This window comes from Carassius gibelio, chromosome A13 (assembly GCF_023724105.1).
Source record: "Carassius gibelio isolate Cgi1373 ecotype wild population from Czech Republic chromosome A13, carGib1.2-hapl.c, whole genome shotgun sequence".
In the NCBI taxonomy this organism is placed as follows: domain Eukaryota; kingdom Metazoa; phylum Chordata; class Actinopteri; order Cypriniformes; family Cyprinidae; genus Carassius; species Carassius gibelio.
This window is the reverse complement of record NC_068383.1, coordinates 21,828,362-21,834,101: the sequence shown is the minus strand read 5'-3', so window position 1 is coordinate 21,834,101 and position 5,740 is coordinate 21,828,362.

The following is a 5,740-nucleotide window of genomic DNA, read 5'->3' as shown; positions in this document are numbered from 1 at the left end:
CCACTGCAATATATCAGCTTATTCACCAGCCCTCGACTGCAACCACCTGTCTGTTGGGCGATCCTCTTCCAAACGTCACACTGATATTAAATGATAATGCAGATGTGAAATTGCCAGCGTGTGAGACACGGAAAGGCCAACTAAACATTAATAGATCTCAGAGTGTTTAGAACTGAACAATATTAGTCATAGACACAGACACACACTGAATGCAGTTGCAATCAAGGCAGTTTATCATCGTATAAGGGAAAGTGTAATGAGAAATAGGTTATGCGATCTCTGATTTCACACACTATTAAGTTACAGCAACCGTAAATGAAGGATGAGCTCTAGATCTGATATACATCTGTGAATGAAATCAGGAAGTGATGAAACCAGGCTAGAGTTAATAATCCCACCAGTCAAATGTGGATGTTGATCTACAGTGTTGTACATAGAGGGCTGATGTAAATGGTGACATGACCTAAGCTGTTTGAATCCCGTTTCCCCATCTGAAAGATGACGTCTGTCAAACAACTTGTCACAGTTCAGATACAGCTACAGTTTTACATCTAAAACTATTATTTTCTGACATTGCTTTAATTAAGTTACCATTACAATGTAAAACCTTAAGTTGTCATAAATGAAATAAAAAAATTATAATATTATTTTTTTTAAATAGTAATTTTAGTAATTCATCTAGTGATTTATAATGAACTGAAATGCCATATTTGAAATCATAGCTTTTGTTCTTTAGACAAATTTGGGATGGATAGCAGCTTACAGCAATACGCAGTTGTTTTTAGCCATTGTTTTAGTTTTAAGCGGTTTTGATTTCTGTTGTTTTGTTAGTTTGTGTGAAACCACAAAAAGTCATTAAAAACTCCCTCTCTAGTGGTCTTGTTCAATTCAAGCCATTTCTTTTCATGCAAAATTGCAATCGCATTGCAAATTCGGCAAAATTTCTGTAAAAAATGAGCAAAAAAAAAGTACATTATCTATAATCAGTAATGCACAGCTCACAAAAGTCACTGTCAATTCACCTTAATATGGTTAATGTGACAGCTTGTCACGGTTGGTTGCACGTTGTGGGTCAAGTCTGTGTGTTATGCGTCAGCACTGATTAGTTTGTGGGCATCTCCGTTAATTGTCATCAGCAACACCTGTCACTCATTACTCATCCCTTTATATTGGCTTGTCTAACGTCTTGTGTTCGTGAGAGTGTTGTTTCATGTTTGTGTTCGTGAACGCTTTCTCGTGTGTTCTGTTTTGGATGTCTGTGTCTCCCCGGAACCCCGTCCACTCTACGCACATCACCAGCAAGCAACATCACTTACCTTCGGCTCACTTCCCTGCAGTTCCTCTGTCACCCTCTCCTGCTGCCAACTCATCTCCGCCATCCGGAGACTTCACCCACCTACACCATCCTGGACAGTGTATTCCTCTCAGCTTCATCTTTGTGTCTTTTTGTTATCTTGTATCATTGTCTTCATTAAACTGTGTTTAACTCGCACTTGCTTCCTGCCACTCCTTCACCCTGTCATTACAGAACGCTCTCACCGCACATGGAAGCAGCAAGCACCACTTCACTTTCGGAATTCATCCATCACAGCGTCAACCGTATGGATCAGCAGCAGGAGAGCATCGTGAACACCGGACGTGCGATCCAAGCGCTGGTGACACAGGTGTCCGAGCTCACCCAGCAGATCCATCAATTCACCTCTCCCACTGCCCCCACCGCACTGCCTGCGCCGCCCGCCCCCAGGAGACCTCCCAGGACCACTTCTGGCCAGAGCCGTGACTTCCGGCGCCAGAGAGTTACTCCTGTGAGCCTAACTTTTGCAAGACTTTCCTTAACAAATGCTCCATGCATTTTGCATTGCAGCCCCGCACCTTCGCGACAGAAGAGTCCAAGGTTGCGTTTGCTCTTTCCCTACTCTATGGCAAGGCCGCCTTATGGGGGACGGCGGTGTGGGAGAATCAACATCCGTGTTGCACCTCATTCCACGCCCTGTCCGAAGAAATGAAAAGAGTGTTCGATCGAGCCGCGGCCAACTCTCGGACCTCCGACAAGGAAATCGTCGGTGGCGGATTACTCCATCTAGTTCCACACCCTGGTGGCCGCATGCCAGTGGAACGAGGCGGCGCAGTGGGATCGATTCCTGCATGGGCTGGCCGACCGTGTTCAGAAGGAGATCTACCTCCTCGAGCTGCCCCCAACACTCAACGGTTTCATCGGCCTGGCACTCCGGGTGGACACTCGGATTAAACGCCTGGGTAAACAAGCCAGTCCATCACGCCATTTTCACTACGGAACAGGGCCGCTCGAGTTGAGAGAACATGGTCGGTCCCATCTACAATCATGAACCCATGCAGGTGGGTAAAGCTCGGCTTTCCAGGAGGGAGAGAGACTATGCTTGTATTGCGGTGACTCGGAGTAGAGCTGCAACTAACGATTATTTTTCTTTCAACTAATCTATTATTATTTTTTCGATTAGTTGACTACTCTAACGATTATTTTTATTACAATAAATAATTAATCTAATGTTATTTTTTTGATTAGCTAATGAATCCTTTGGATAACTTTACAAAAAATATATAAGTACAACTTCTAATATAATATTTCAACCTTTATTCATTTTTAACCAATGTGGTTGAAGTTTTTACAGTATAAAATAATAAAGAGGCAAAGAAAATTATTTTACTATGGTAAACATGAGTTTACCATAGTGTTTATAATTAAACCACAGTCACAAATTTACAGTTGTCTGAGACGTCATGAAATGTTCTTTAGCATCACAAACCATAAAATGTAGTCAGGGTTCTGCTATGGCAGGGGTAGGCAAGTTCGGTCCAAGAGAGCCGCAGTCCTGCACCGTTCAGCTCCAACTCTGGAAAAAAAACCTCACCTGCCTGTATCTTATTAATCCTGAGTGGATTGATGAGCTTGTTCAGGTGTGTTTGATTAAGCTTGAAGCTGAACTCTGCAGGTCTGTGGCTCTCTAGGACCGAACTTGCCTACCACTGTGCTATGGTTTAGCATGGTTTCTGATCTGGAGCTAATTCGGAGTAGCTCGGTGGTTTGTGACTGTTGTGTCGCGGGAGAATGTTGTGTCTGCAGAGCAAAAGTGGGCGTTTATCACCATGTGGGTGTTTTCAAACTGCTGGGTGTTTCTAAATCATGCAATCTAAATGATCCCCCTTACCCAACCCCACCCCTAAACCTAACGTCACTATTACATCAACCAATCAGGTATCTTGGTGTAAAAACACCTTCATCTAGTAACTCCCATTACTTTCCTGCAGAGACCTATACTTGTCTCGCGGCGCGCTGTCTTTTAAGGGGCCGTTCCCATATCGCATCTTTTGCATGCTCAAGTTCATTATTTCCAATGTAGGTGCGTGGTAGTGTTCATAATGCAAGCGACGTGGTCGCGATGTGACATCTCAACTTTTCAGAATGCTGCAAGTGCACCACGGGTCATGTGACAAGAACTAACCAATCAGCTTCATCCTTTCCTATAACAATGTTGAAAGCTCAGCTAAGATGAAGGAACAGCTGATCATAGCTGTATATGTATATATTTGAAATAAATTTAGTAGCAGAGCTACTGCAAGCGATTTTTTGAGCTACAAATCCATTTATCCTTTGCTGAAATTTCCACATCTTCATGGAGAGAGTGCGTCATGGTTGCTTAGCAACGGCAGACGCCCCAGGGGCGCAACTGCCTGAGTGCTTTGGAAAGAAGGAGAAAGTGGCGTGACTAGCGTTTTCCACGTGTTTTTAGGTGTGATATGTGAACGCCCCTAACGCGTGTTCGAAATCCAGGCCAACACAGACTTTATTAATTTTTATTTTATCCTTACTTCAGCCGCTACGGGTGATCATACCAATAACTTGTAATCTTTACAAGAATATCAGAATCATGCAATGAGCAAGTCTGCGTTTATTAGACACTTAATAATATCACATCAGTTTGTATTTTTAGAATCGCCAAATCTGCTGTGGTCGTTCATCACATCTGCATCAGAGACCTGAACCAGGAAGTTGGTCACCAGATCACACGGTGACCAGTTAAACCGTAACACCGGAGAGTGCCAGGATGTTTTCTTCTAAGGTGCTCGTGCATCGCAGTTGTGCTGCAGTGGTACACCATATCGGTTTTTCAAAGGGAAAAAAGGGCCATTTTATTTGGCATCTGTTTAAAGTATTCCCATACTTCTGATAACAGTGGTGTCTGTTTTTGTGAAAGAATGCAACTTTCTCCATTCCCAGTATGCCATTTAGAGAGATGTTAACAGTGTGACGCGTCGATGTATTTCACGCACATCTACGTATTTTTGTAGTCGACGTAATAGTTGACATCGACGCGTCGTTGCAGCACTAACTCGGAGTATTCCATTCATTCATGCCCAGTAAAAGAGCCAGCCCGGTAGTAAGTTTGCGGCAACTATCGGGTGGGATCTCCGCCGGGAAGTCCTCAACCACATCTTCGACTCTCCTTCCGGTAAAACTGAGGAGGGAGAACCACACTCATGACTGTCACGCCCTTCTGGACTCTGCAGCCCTACAGTGGTTTCTGGGGTTCGCCAATTTTTTATCGACGTTTTATTCGTAATTTCAGCCAACTAGCCTCACCTCTGACCGCCTTGACCTCCCCCAGTACTCCGTTCAGGTGGTCGGATGCAGCCGAAACTGCATTAACCAACCTCAAGAGTCGCTTCGTTCCTTGTAGCCCCTGATCCCCCATGGCAGTTCGTGGTGAAGGTTGACGCATCAGAGGTGGGAGTAGGAGCAGTTCTTTCCCAACGTGCTGCCTCGGACGATAAGATGCATCCCTGTGTGTTTTTCTCACATCGTTTATCTCCTGCTGAACACAATTATGACATTGGTAACAGATAATTGTTGGCTGTCAAATTAGCTTTAGAGGAGTGGCGTCACTGGTTGGAAGGGTCAGGGGTACCTTTCATTGTTTGGGCCGATCACAAGGATTTAGAGTACATTAGAACTGCCAAAAGACTCAATTCCAGTGAGGCTCGGTGGGCACTTTTATCGGTTGTTTTGAATTTACTCTGTTGTACCGCCCGGGATCCAAAAGTGTCAAACCCGATTCTTTGTCACGTCTTTTTGATCCTTCCGCACGTCCGGTGACTCCAGAGTGTATTTTACCTGAGAAAATAGTCATCTCAGCACTCGTATGGGAGGTCGAATTGAAGGTCAAGACGGCCTTAAAAGGGATAACACCTCCGCCCGGATGCCCACCGAACCGTTTATTTGTGCCGGAGGAGTTAAGATCCGAGGTTATTCAGTGGGATCACTGCTCTAATGTTGCTTGTCATCCAGGGATAAGCCGAACTAAGGGTTTAGTTAAGCAACGATTCTGGTGGCCACTTATGGCTCGTGACGTCCACGATTTTGTTTTGGCTTGCTCAGTTTGCGCCAGTGGTAAGTCATCTAACCGGCCTCCAGATGGGCCTCTTCAACCGCTGTCTGTCCCTTCGAGACCCTGGTCACATATCGCTCTAGATTTTTTACCGCCCTCCCGCCCTCTAATGGCGGTCGTTTTGACCGTAGTGGACTGGTTCTCGAAGGTGGCACATGTCATTCCCTTGCCCAAATTAACTACAGCCAAGGAGACAGCGGTCACTGTCCATGATCACGTCTTTCGGTTACATGGCCTCCCGGTAGACGTGGTTTCTGACAGGGGATCCCAATTCATATCCAAATTTTGGAAGGAGTTTTGTAAATTGTTAGGAGCAA